General features: G+C 36.9%; 1 protein-coding gene and 1 pseudogene across 5 annotated transcripts in view; one reads left to right on the forward strand and one right to left on the reverse strand.

Moving 5' to 3' along the window:
* Positions 1-12777, forward strand: part of LOC116463412 (intraflagellar transport protein 80 homolog) — a 149233-nt gene that overhangs the window by 64478 nt on the left and 71978 nt on the right. The window lies entirely within an intron of this gene.
* LOC116463400 (large ribosomal subunit protein eL33-like) lies at positions 904-3362 on the reverse strand (annotated as a pseudogene).

Genomic DNA, 12777 nt, shown 5'->3' on the forward strand with positions numbered 1-12777 from the left:
TTATCAATTCTTTTACAAATATTTATTGAGAGTCTGCTAGATGCCAGGTACTTCCCTAGTTGTTAAAGAAAATCAATAAATAAATTCTGTGTTGTTGACAGTTTTTATTTCATCAGATGAGAGACTGTAAACAAGCAAAAGTAACATATTTTAAATGGTAATGAGTGCTATAAAAATTAAGCTGGGCAAAGGAGATGGCATTATTTTAAATGAGCTGATCAGGAAATATAAAAACAAATATAGAAACTAAATGTACATTACTGGATGGTAAGTAAAATAAATAAGGTACAAATAAATTACCTTTGGGATAAAAATTAAAAGTCATAGTACTATAATGTTTTCTGTATTACATAATAAGTTTTATTTTTACCTTTGATTTTTAAGAAATGCTTGATTCCAGTTGTAAGGGCACCAATGTTCAAATTAACATAGTTATTATAAATAAATTTTATAATATATTAATAAATTATACTGTATTAAACAATAGCATCCAAGGGGAAAGATCTAAATATACAAAGTACTTGGCCTCATTTTTAATTAACTGACATTGTTGCTTTTATTTATCAGCAGGTGGTGCTATTGCTTGTGTAAGAGATAACTTTTTTTGTGATTCTCATTTTCTCTGTCTTTGAATATTCGTTTAGGCGTTATAATAAAAAGGCATCTCCCTGTTCATCTTTTCAACTAAAATAATTGCAATGACTTACCATCTGCAGTAACTGGTCCTAAACATCAGTTAATGTGCCCTAAATGAATGTAAGAAACTTTACATCTATTTTTTTTCCACTTAAACTTATTTTGTGAATGTACAATTTTATGAATTGAATTTATTGAACTTGGCCAAAGTTTATGCTTTTTTTCCCCCTAAGAACACAAATCCACTTTTATTTACTTTTCATTAGCTTAAATCCTTGAGGGGTACAGCATCACACAGATTCTGTGTCCAGTGGCCTTAGCAGGAAGATTGCTTTGGATTTTGGCACAAACCACGGTACTGTTTCCATGGGCCCAAATTATCTTTCCATGGATTACTCTAGTTTATTTGGTTTGCCACCAGGAGTCACTATGTTGTTCTTTGTTTTATATACATAAGCACATCTCTTGCCCAAATAGAAGTCAGTTTCATCTCATGCATAAACGCCTTCAACTTTAAGAAGAGCTGCATACTCCCTTTGGTTCTGGAGACCCCACTTAGAGCAAGCAAACATGGTCTTGTACCATAGCCTTCCAGCATATTTCCCTTTTAGACATGCTGTTCCCAGCAGGCCTCCACAGGTTCCAAGATGGCAGAAAGAGCCAAAGATTATCCTTTTGAGGATCCTTTCAATGTAATATATTTATACAGGAATAGTAAAGAGAAGGGTGAGGTTGGCATTGAGGAGATACTTTTAAAAGTCCTTATAGTCAAGTCATGTTTTTTAGTTTAAATATTTATTTCCCTGTTGGGAAATAACCTGCATGCCTAAGCAATTTGACAGAATACAGAAGGAAAAAAATAGTCTCTTCCCTCGAGGAATGTATCATTTTTTGATATATCAACACTTTATAAAACATTCTGAATTGTTATTCTCTATATTGTGCTGTTTAGTATGATTGCTTATTTTGTTTTAATGAAAGAGTAGCATTAGCATATTTGTAAAGCCTGGAGTCAAGACTCCAGAGGTGAGTTTACAAAGTCAAAGGCCTCTTCTGGGTCTTTACATTTCTCATCTACAAAATAAATTGTCTAAGCTAAATGATTAACTCTCTCTTTTCAACTCCACGATTCTATGATACCTTTTCCATGGGCATCGGACATCTTGCTTGCTTCCTCTTATAACTATTAGTGTGTTGATTGTTTCTTTGTTTTTTAATATAAAGTTATTATATAGGAAGAGGCAACACTGCAGTGGTATGCCAGAAGTGAGAAAAACACAAGCAGTGTTGAGAAGTGTGGCTGATCTTATGACTTCAAACTTACTCTATGTTTTCCTTTAGTTGATGCAAGTAGAATAAACCATTAAGTAAAAAGGAGAATTGATTATAAGGATACAGGGATATCTTCCAGAAGCCAGGGAAAGGATATAGCCAGACCTCAGGAAACAGGAACTGGAGTGCTAGGAGAACACAGAAAGTACCTGTTCTCTTTGTGTCTTTTGTCTCTGCTTCCGTCTGTATATCCAGGTCCTTTTTTTCTTTTCCAGTGGATTGACCTTTTTTACCCACCTCAGTTTATGTGCTGGAAAGTAACCAGTGTTAACAACTCTCAAGTGTACATTTTTTTTTATTTGAGAGAGTAGTAAGGCTGAGACAAGAATCTTAATCCCAATTTTAAACACTCCCTCAGGGAAGGGATCACTGGCTCAGCTTAGGTTTGGTACACATGCCCCGTCTAATGAGTTGTGTCTAGGCAGGTTGGGGTAGGTGCACCTATTTTGGCTATTTTTTTCTTTTTAAAAGCAACTTCTTCAATAACTTAAAATGTTTTCTTTTGGATATCTTTAATAATCCAGTACCACATGCCAAGTTCCTACCACCACTTGGTGACAACATGGTCACATGGTCAAATTATTATTTAGGTTTTTTTTTTTTTAATCATTGTTAATAAGTCCTTGAAAGCCAAAACCACAAATCACAAACTACGTTTAAAAAATGGTAAGACTTTGGGAGGCCAAGGCAGGCAGATTTCTTGAGCCCAGGAGTTCAAGACCAGCCTGGGCAACATGGTGAGACCTGTCTCTACAAAAAGTACCAGAAAAGAATCAGCCAGGTGTGGTGGCAAGCACCTGTAGTTGTAGCTGCCCAAGAGGCTGAAGTGAGAGGATTGCCTGGGCTCAGGCTGCAGTAAGCCATGATTGCGCCACTGCACTCCAGCATGGGTGACAGAGTGAAAACCTGTCTCAAAAAAAAAAAAAGTAGTAAAAATATCATTTTATGTGTTTATGCTCATATCTAAATATGAATATTTAGAAAAAAGGAATATGCTTTTACAATCCCCAAATTAACTGCTATATTCTTCCTAATGCAATTTCATGACTGGCTGAATAATGGGCCTCCAAAGATACCCATATGCTAATCCCCAGAACCTGGGAATGTGTTACCTAATATGGCAAAAGGAACTTTGCAGATGTAATTAAGGGTAGGGACCTTTAGATGGTAAAATTATCCTGGATTATCCAGTCATCCAATATAATCACATGAGTTCTTAAAAGCAGAGAACTTTTCCTAGCTGGGGGTTAGTGGATGAAGGACAGATTCAAAGTAAGAGCGCTGCACCTGCTGTTGCTGGCTTTAAAGGTGAAGGAAGTGGACCACAAGTCGAGGAATGCAGGTGGCCTCTGGAAACTATGAATCGCCAGCAAGGAAATGGGCACCTCAGTCATACAGCTGCAAGAAACAATTCTGCCAACAATCTGAATGATCAAGGAAATGGTCCTTCTCCCACAGCCTCCAGAAAGGAATGCAGCCTTGTTAGCACCTTGATTTTAGCTCAGTGAAACTCATGCTGGGTTTATGACTTAGAGAACTGCAAGATAATCAAATTATGTTTTTCTAAGCCTCTAAATTTGTGGTAATTTGTTAAAGCAGTAATAGAACACTGCAGATATACCTGCAAAGATATAAACTCTATCTTTTTTGCATTTTAGGGCTAGTGTTAGCAATGAGTCATGTAGGTAGATAACTTGGGGAGGATTTCACCTTCTTCTTACTGATAAAAAATTATCTCACTAGCTTTATTGCTTTGATTTAAGAAATTATTTCTTATAAAAATATAATAGTATCATGGGAGTAACACATTAAACTTGTTTTTATCACGTCCTTTTCTAAGTAACTTGGCTAGCTGAGAGCAGACTTTAGAGCATGTGAAGAGACGCATAGAATATTTTTGCCCAGGAGATGGCCCTTTATGAAGAGATTTTGGCTAGTTGTAGAACACCCTCAAGGTACTGGATATTTGGGGAAATGCCAATGATATTTGCCCAGAGCTAAAAACCAAATTGGTCAGCCTCACACTTTTTCAAGACTGCCCTCCCTTCAGACAAAAATACGTTGCTAAATCTTTCAAAAGCTAACAGCAATTGATATGTTCATGTTCAGTGATATAGTGCTACTTAACAAGCACCTCAAAATAACATTAGTGTTTTAGTTGGATATCATATTGTTAATACAGAACACTTTTGTGTCCTGTAAACTTTTATAATTACTTTTTTCCATTTTCTTCTATGTTTTGCTTACCCACTTTTTGTTTTTAGAAATTATTTGTATCAAATGAAGTAAAAAATAATCTTTGTTTACTTTTTCATATTCTGTAGCCTAAGAAAACTGTGTTAGCTGCAATTTGCTGTATAGAATTAGGGAAAAATAGAAAACCTTACCACTATTTTGGAGACAAAAATTGTGGTAAGTGGTTTAATTAGATATACAGGATAAACTTATATTTTGGAGAAATTTGTGGCAAAAAATTAGTATAACAAAAATAATGAAAACAAAAAGCTAGAAAAAATAATACCCATAATCATAACAAAATATTTTCATTTTTCTGTCTACCTTCCAAGTTTTTGTCTTTGGGCATTTTTTACATTTTGGTATTGACATAATATACTTATTTTAGCTCAATATTATGTTGTAGTCTCAAAATACTCTTAAACAATGAAAGCAAGGGCTGACTATAATTTCTATAAAAATAGCTTGGGGGGAAGATAATGGCAGAGGCAGCATGTTGTTGTTTTTATTTATTTATTTATTATTATTATTATTTTTAATTTTATTATTATACTTTAGTTTTAGGGTACATGTGCACAATGTGCAGGTTTGTTACATATGTATCCATGTGCCGTGTAGGTTTGCTGCACCCATTAACTCGTCATTTAGCATTAGGTATATCTCCTAATGCTGTCCCTCCCCCATCCCCCCACCCCACAACAGTCCCCAGAGTGTGATGTTCCCCTTCCTGTGTCCATGAGTTCTCATTGTTCAATTCCCACCTATGAGTGAGAACATGCGGTGTTTGGTTTTTTGTCCTTGCGATAGTTTACTGAGAATGATGTTTTCCAGTTTCATCCATGTCCCTACAAAGGACATGAACTCATCATTTTTTTATGGCTGCATAGTATTCCCTGGTGTATATGTGCCACATTTTCTTAATCCAGTCTATCGTTGTTGGACATTTGGGTTGGTTCCAAGTCTTTGCTATTGTGAATAGTGCCACAATAAACATACGTGTGCATGTGTCTTTATAGCAGCATGATTTATAGTCCTTTAGGTATATACCCAGTAATGGGATGGCTGGGTCAAATGGTATTTCTAGTTCCAGATCCCTGAGGAATCGCCACACTGACTTCCACAATGGTTGAACTAGTTTACAGTCCCACCAACAGTGTAAAAGTGTTCCTATTTCTCCACATCCTCTCCAGCACCTGTTGTTTCCTAACTTTTTAATGATGGCCATTCTAACTGGTGTGAGATGGTATCTCATTGTGGTTTTGATTTGCATTTCTCTGATGGCCAGTGATGATGAGCATTTTTTCATGTGTTTTTTGGCTGCATAAATGTCTTCTTTTGAGAAGTGTCTGTTCATGTCCTTTGCCCACTTTTTGATGGGGTTGTTTGTTTTTTTCTTGTAAATTTGTTTGAGTTCATTGTAGACTCTGGATATTAGCCGTTTGTCAGATGAGTAGGTTGCAAAAATTTTCTCCCATTCTGTAGGTTGCCTGTTCACTCTGATGGTAGTTTCTTTTGCTGTGCAGAAGCTCTTTAGTTTAATGAGATCCCATTTGTCAATTTTGGCTTTTGTTGCCATTGCTTTTGGTGTTTTAGACCTGAAGTCCTTGCCCATGCCTATGTCCTGAATGGTATTGCCTAGGTTTTCTTCTAGGGTTTTTATGGTTTTAGGTCTAACATATTAGTCTTTAATCCATCTTGAATTAATTTTTGTATAAGGTGTAAGGAAGGGATCCAGTTTCGGCTTTCTACATATGGCTAGCCAGTTTTCCCAGCATCATTTATTAAATAGGGAATCCTTTCCCCATTGCTTGTTTTTATCAGGTTTGTCAAAGATCAGATAGTTGTAGATATGTGGCATTATTTCTGAGGGCTCTGTTCTGTTCCATTGATCTATGTCTCTGTTGTGGTACCAGTACCATGCTGTTTTGGTTACTGTAGCCTTGTAGTATAGTTTGAAGTCAGGTAGCGTGATGCCTCCAGCTTTGTTCTTTTGGGTTAGGATTGACTTGGCGATGTGGGCTCTTTTTTGGTTCCATATGAACTTTAAAGTAGTTTTTTCCAATTCTGTGAAGAAAGTCGTTGGTAGCTTGATGGGGATGGCATTGAATCTATAAATTACCTTGGGCAGTATGGCCAGTTTCACGATATTGATTCTTCCAACCCATGAGCATGGAATGTTCTTCCATTTGTTTGTATCCTCTTTTATTTCATTGAGCAGTGGTTTGTAGTTCTCCTTGAAGAGGTCCTTCACATCCCTTGTAAGTTGGATTCCTAGGTATTTGATTCTCTTTGAAGCAATTGTGAATGGGAGTTCACTCATGATTTGGCTCTCTCTTTGTCTGTGATTGGTGTACAAGAGTGTTTGTGATTTTTGTACATTGATTTTGTATCCTGAGACTTTGCTGAAGTTGCTGATCAGCTTAAGGAGATTTTGGGCTGAGACAATGGGGTTTTCTAGATATACAATCATGTCATCTGCAAACAGGGAGAATTTGACTTCCTCTTTTCCTAATTGAATACCCTTTATTTCCTTCTCCTGCCTGATTGCCTTGGCCAGAACTTCCAACACTATGTTGAATAGGAGTGGTGAGAGAGGGCATCCCTGTCTTGTGCCAGTTTTCAAAGGGAATGCTTCCAGTTTTTGCCCATTCAGTATGATACTGGCTGTGGGTTTGTCACAGATAGCTCTTATTATTTTGAGATACGTCCCATCAATACCTAATTTATTGAGAGTTTTTAGCGTGAAGGTTGTTGAATTTTGTCAAAGGCCTTTTCTGCATCTATTGAGATAATCATGTGGTTTTTGTCTTTGGTTCTGTTTATATGCTGGATTACATTTATTGATTTGTGTATGTTGAACCAGCCTTGCATCCCAGGGATGAAGCCCACTTGATCATGGTGTATAAGCTTTTTGATGTGCTGCTGGATTCGGTTTGCCAGTATTTTATTGAGGATTTTTGCATCAATGTTCATCAAGGATATTGGTCTAAAATTCTCTTTTTTGGTTATGTCTCTGCCAGGCTTTGGTATCAGGACGATGCTGGCCTCATAAAATGTGTTAGGGAGGATTCCCTCGTTTTCTATTGATTGGAATAGTTTCAGAAGGAATGGTACCAGTTCCTCCTTGTACCTCTGGTAGAATTCGGCTGTGAATCGATCAGGTCCCGGACTCTTTTTGGTTGGTAAGCTATTGATTATTGCCACAATTTCAGAGCCTGTTATTGGTCTATTCAGAGATTCAACTTCTTCCTGGTTTAGTCTTGGAAGGGTGTATGTGTCGAGGAATTTATCCATTTCTTCTAGATTTTCTAGTTTATTTGCATAGAGGTGTTTGTAGTATTCTCTGATGGTAGATTGTATTTCTGTGGGATCAGTGGTGATATCCCCTTTTTCATTTTTTATTGCATCTATTTGATTCTTCTCTCTTTTCTTCTTTATTAGTCTTGCTAGTGGTCTATCAATTTTGTTGATCTTTTCAAAAAACCAGCTCCTGGATTCATTAATTTTTTGAAGGGTTTTTTGTGTCTCTGTTTCCTTCAGTTCTGCTCTGATTTTAGTTATTTCTAGCCTTCTGCTAGCTTTTGAATGTGTTTGCTCTTGCTTTTGTAGTTCTTTTAATTGTGATGTTAGGGTGTCAATTTTGGATCTTTCCTGCTTTCTCTTGTGGGCATTTAGTGCTATAAATTTCCCTCTACACACTGCTTTGAATGTGTCCCAGAGATTCTGGTATGTTGTGTCTTTGTTCTCATTGGTTTCAAAGAACATCTTTATTTCTGCCTTCATTTCATTATGTACCCAGTAGTCATTCAGGAGCAGGTTGTTCAGTTTCCATGTAGTTGAGCGGTTTTGAGTGAGTTTCTTAATCCTGAGTTCTAGTTTGATTGCACTGTGGTCTGAGAGACAGTTTGTAGACAAGCAAATGCTGAGTGATTTTTTCACCACCAGGCCTGCCCTAAAAGAGCTCCTGAAGGAAGCACTAAACATGGAAAGGAACAACCGGTACCAGCTACTGCAAAAACATGCCAAATTGTAAAGACCACTGAGGCTAGGAAGAAACTGCATCAACTAATGAGCAAAATAACCAACTAACATCATAATGACAGGATCAAATTCACAGATAACAATATTAACTTTAAATGTAAATGGGCTAAATGCTCCTATTAAAAGACACAGACTGGCAAACTGGATAAGGAATCAGGACCCATCAGTGTGCTGTATTCAGGAAACCCATCTCACATGCAGAGACACACATAGACTCAAAATAAAGGGATGGAGGAAGATCTATCAAGCAAATGGAAAACAAAGGCAGGGGTTGCAATCCTAGTCTCTGATAAAATAGACTTTAAACCAACAAAGATCAAAAGAGACAAAGAAGGCCATTACATAATGGTAAAGGGATCAATTCAACAAGAAGAGCTAAGTATCCTAAATATATATACACCCAACACAGGAGCACCCGGGTTCATAAAGCAAGTCCTGAGTGACCTACAAAGGGACTTAAACTCCCACACAATAATAATGGGAGATTTTAACACCCCACTGTCAACATGAGACAGATGAACGAGACAGAAAGTTAACAAGGATATTCAGGAATTGAACTCAGCTCTATACAAAGTGGACCTAATAGACATCTACAGAACTCTCCACCCCAAATCAACAGAATATACATTTTTTTCAGCACCACACCACACCTATTCCAAAATTGACCACATAGTTGGAAGTAAAGCTCTCCTCAACAGATGTAAAAGAACAGAAATTATAACAAACTGTTGTTTTTAATAGAGATATTACTTACATACAGTATCTTATGTGCACAGTTCAATTTTTTACATATGTAAATATCCAAGAAACCACCACCCATATTAATAAAGAGCATTATCAATATTCCAGAAACATAGCATCCTGAAGATGCTAGGTAAGCTGGAGTTCAAAGACACTGTTTTGAGTTACCTTTCGTTGAGATTTCTCCTGCGTGATGTACACTGCGCATAATAGTAAACTTGCTTGTTTTTGTCTTTTCAATCTATCTTTTGTTACAGAGGTTTATCCCAGCAATAAACTTACAAGGGTTGAGGAGAAATTATATTTCTTCTCCAATATTGTCTAGGGAGCAGAATGTAGGGGAAAAAAGAGAAAGAAAGAAAGAGGCAGCATTTAGAAAGGAGAGCAAGAGCCAGAAGAGGTTGGTATTATACAGTCTGAGAGATTTTTCAAAGATCAGTGGTCAGCAAGGTCCAGAGAATGTTCTTATCCCAGGGCCATGTTCTTCTCTATGTCACCATGCCCTTTTCCAGATACACACATGGGTTCTCACTCATCTCCTTCAGGTCCCTTTTTTTTTTTTGAGACAGGGTCTCACTTTGTTGCCCAGGCTGGAGTGCAGTGGTGCAGTGATGGCTCACTGTAGCCTCAGCCTGTCAGGCTCAAGCAATCCTCCCACCTCAGCCTCCTGAGTAGCTGGGAATACAGGCACATACCACCATGCCCAGCTAATTTTTAATTTTTTGTAGTGACAGGGTATCACTGTGTTGCCCAGGCTGGTCTCAAACTCCTAGATGCAAGTGGTCCTCCTCCCTTGTGGATTACAGCTTAGGATCCTCCTCCCTCGTGGATGCCTGTGCTAGGATTAGAGGCATGAGCCACTGCACCTAGCCTGGGGGCAAATTTTTCTGTGCAGTTGGTGCCAGGCAGATGGGGGAAAGGGTGTCACTGATATGGAAGTCCAGTTCTCTTACTGTCTGCTCAGAGTTTTTTCATTTATCCATGCCCAGGAACTATCTCATCTTCATATTTGAGTTCTAGGATATTGCTGGTGGTAATCTTGGTGCTGTATAATTGTTTTTGGTTTTCTGGGGTGAGGGGTGTGGTTGAAGCCACCTTATTTCTATGCTGCCATTTTAGAACCTGAAGTCTCAAGAGTTAAAAAGTTTTGATAGAAAGTGATAGAGAATTTAGGCAGAGAAGATCCAAAGTACATATAATAGGAGTCTGCAAAGATAAGCCCAAAGCAATGAATAAAGAAATACTAAAAGCTACCATTCAATAAATATTTCCTCAAAATAAGGAATTTGACATTGATATTGAAAAGGCATACAGATAATTAGGAAAATTGACCCAGATGGCTAACACCTAATATATGCTAAGAAAACTATAAGAATTTAGAGAAAAGGGAAAAAAAATACTTTGGCCATCTAAAGAAAAGACCAAGTCACTTATAAAGAAGAAAATCAGAACATCATCAGACTTTGATAGCAACACTTTATGTCAGAAGACTATAGGTTAATATAGGATACTCAAAGAAAAAATAGGCAAGCCAAAGATTTTACATAGAACTTTTCTTACCTTTTTTTTTTTTTTTTTTTTTTGGGACAGAGTCTTGCTCTGTCACCCAGGCTGGAGTGCAGTGGCACGATCTCGGCTCACTGCAACCTCAGCCTCCTGAGTTCAAGCAATTCTCTGCCTCAGCTCCCCAGTAGCTGGGATTACAGGCCGCCACCACACCCAGCTATTTTTTTTTTTATAGTTTTAGTAGATGGGGTTTCACCATATTGGCCAGGCTGGCCTGGAACTCCTGACCTTGTGATCCACCCACCTCAGCCTCCCACAGTGCTGGGATTAGAGGCGTGAACCACCACGCCCGGCCCATACTTACCTTTAAATATAAAGGTCATAAGCAAACTATTATAAACATGTAAGAACTCATGGAATGTTTTCATAAATGTTTTGAGGAATTGACTAGAGAATTAGCTTCAGTTAAACAATATGACTAGGGACATAGTAAAATCAGGACTGATTGTGAGCATTTTATATTCATCTGTAGAACTAAGATAAAATGGTGGATGTGAAAGATACAGCATAGTATGTATATTGGCTATAGACACCAACATTGCAAAAATAGGAAGAGAATGAAAAATAATATATGAAAAGTAGAATAAATTTGCTGACTGGCTTGTAGATATTAATTGGTAATAAAAGGGTTATTACTTAAAATCAGATATGGAGAAAAGGAGAGGGGGGAAAAAGGCTGTCTTTTAATTTTCATATTGCTTATAGTGGAGAACAAATAGAAAATTGCTCTAAAAAATGTGTGGCATGGGGATAAGGTATTTTTATAAAAGTAATTAGCATAAATGTAATCATTAGGTTAAAAATGGAAACTTTCCTGAATACTAAAATATATCCCAAAAAAAGAGAGCAAATAAAATAGATCATCTACAAAAAGACTGTTTGAAAGGCACAGATACACAGACATACATATTACATAAAATGATAGAGCTGAGGTGAAACATATTGATCGTACCGTCAATAGCTATATAGGAAAGTATATCTTCATATATTACAATAGATGATCTCTGGGACACATTGCTATGGATACACACACACACACACACACATACACACATGTTGAAGAAAGATGTAAGGATAAAACAAAAATAAAAAATTGTTATCTATAGAGAGAGGGAGGAAATGGGGGAGAGAAAAGGAATAGAAGTTAGACTTATTTGACTATACTTTGTATATTTTTTCTTGTAAATTCAACTTTGGAATCATTTAAATATTTTACATAATTATATAAAAATTAACTTTTTAGAAAGCAATTCCTAAACCTCAAAAGCAAATGAAACAAATGGATCTAATTGTGGATTCACTTATTTGCATAACTTCTCATAGAATAACTGTTTTCAGTGATTTAAATTATTTGATTGTCTGCTACTGGTGCTCACAGTAGAAACCCAGTAGAAAGTAACCCCTCCACTTTGGAAAATGTTTGGCAGCTACTCAAAACATTAAACATGGAGTTGCCGTAGATCCAGCAATTCCATACCTGGGTATATACCCAAGAGAAATGAAAACATATGTCCACATAAATGCTCATAGCAACATTATTCATAAAAGCCAAAAAGCTGAAAAAATTGAAGTGTCCATCCATTGCTTAGTGTATAAACCAACTATGTTCTATCCATACAATAGAATATTATTTGGCAGTAAAAAAGAATAAAGTACTGATACATGCTACAACATGGATGAACCCTGAAAACAAACATGCTAAGTGAAAGAAGCCAGACACAAAAGGCCACATAATGTAGTGTTTTATTTATATGAAATAATCAAAATAGAAAATAAAAGTAGATTAATGCTCCCCATCTGCTGGTTGATGCTGAGGGATGCAGGGAATTGGAGTGACTTCTGATGGATATGGGGTTTCCTTTTATGGTGATGAAAATGTTCTGAAATTAGATAGTGGTGATTGTTGCACAACTTTGAATATACTAAAAACTACTGAATTCTATACTTTAAAAGGATGAATTTTATAATATGTGATATCTGAATAAAGTTGTTGCTTAAAAGAAAATTGGCCTAAGGGAAAATAGAATGCAAAAAGAAGTTTTAAAGTCTTTTATAATCATTTGTTTGTGGTGTTAATAGTGTTATTCTGAGTATCTATATTGGTGTCTTAAGAATTGGGATTTTTAGGGCCAGGCGTGGCAGCTCATGCCTGTAATCCCAGCACTTTGGGAGGCCGAGGCGGGTGGATCACCTGAGGTCAGGAGTTTGAGACCAGCCTGGCCAACA

The sequence above is a fragment of the Hylobates moloch genome, unplaced genomic scaffold (genome assembly GCF_009828535.3).
Source record: "Hylobates moloch isolate HMO894 unplaced genomic scaffold, HMol_V3 SCAFFOLD_35, whole genome shotgun sequence".
Lineage (NCBI taxonomy): Eukaryota > Metazoa > Chordata > Mammalia > Primates > Hylobatidae > Hylobates > Hylobates moloch.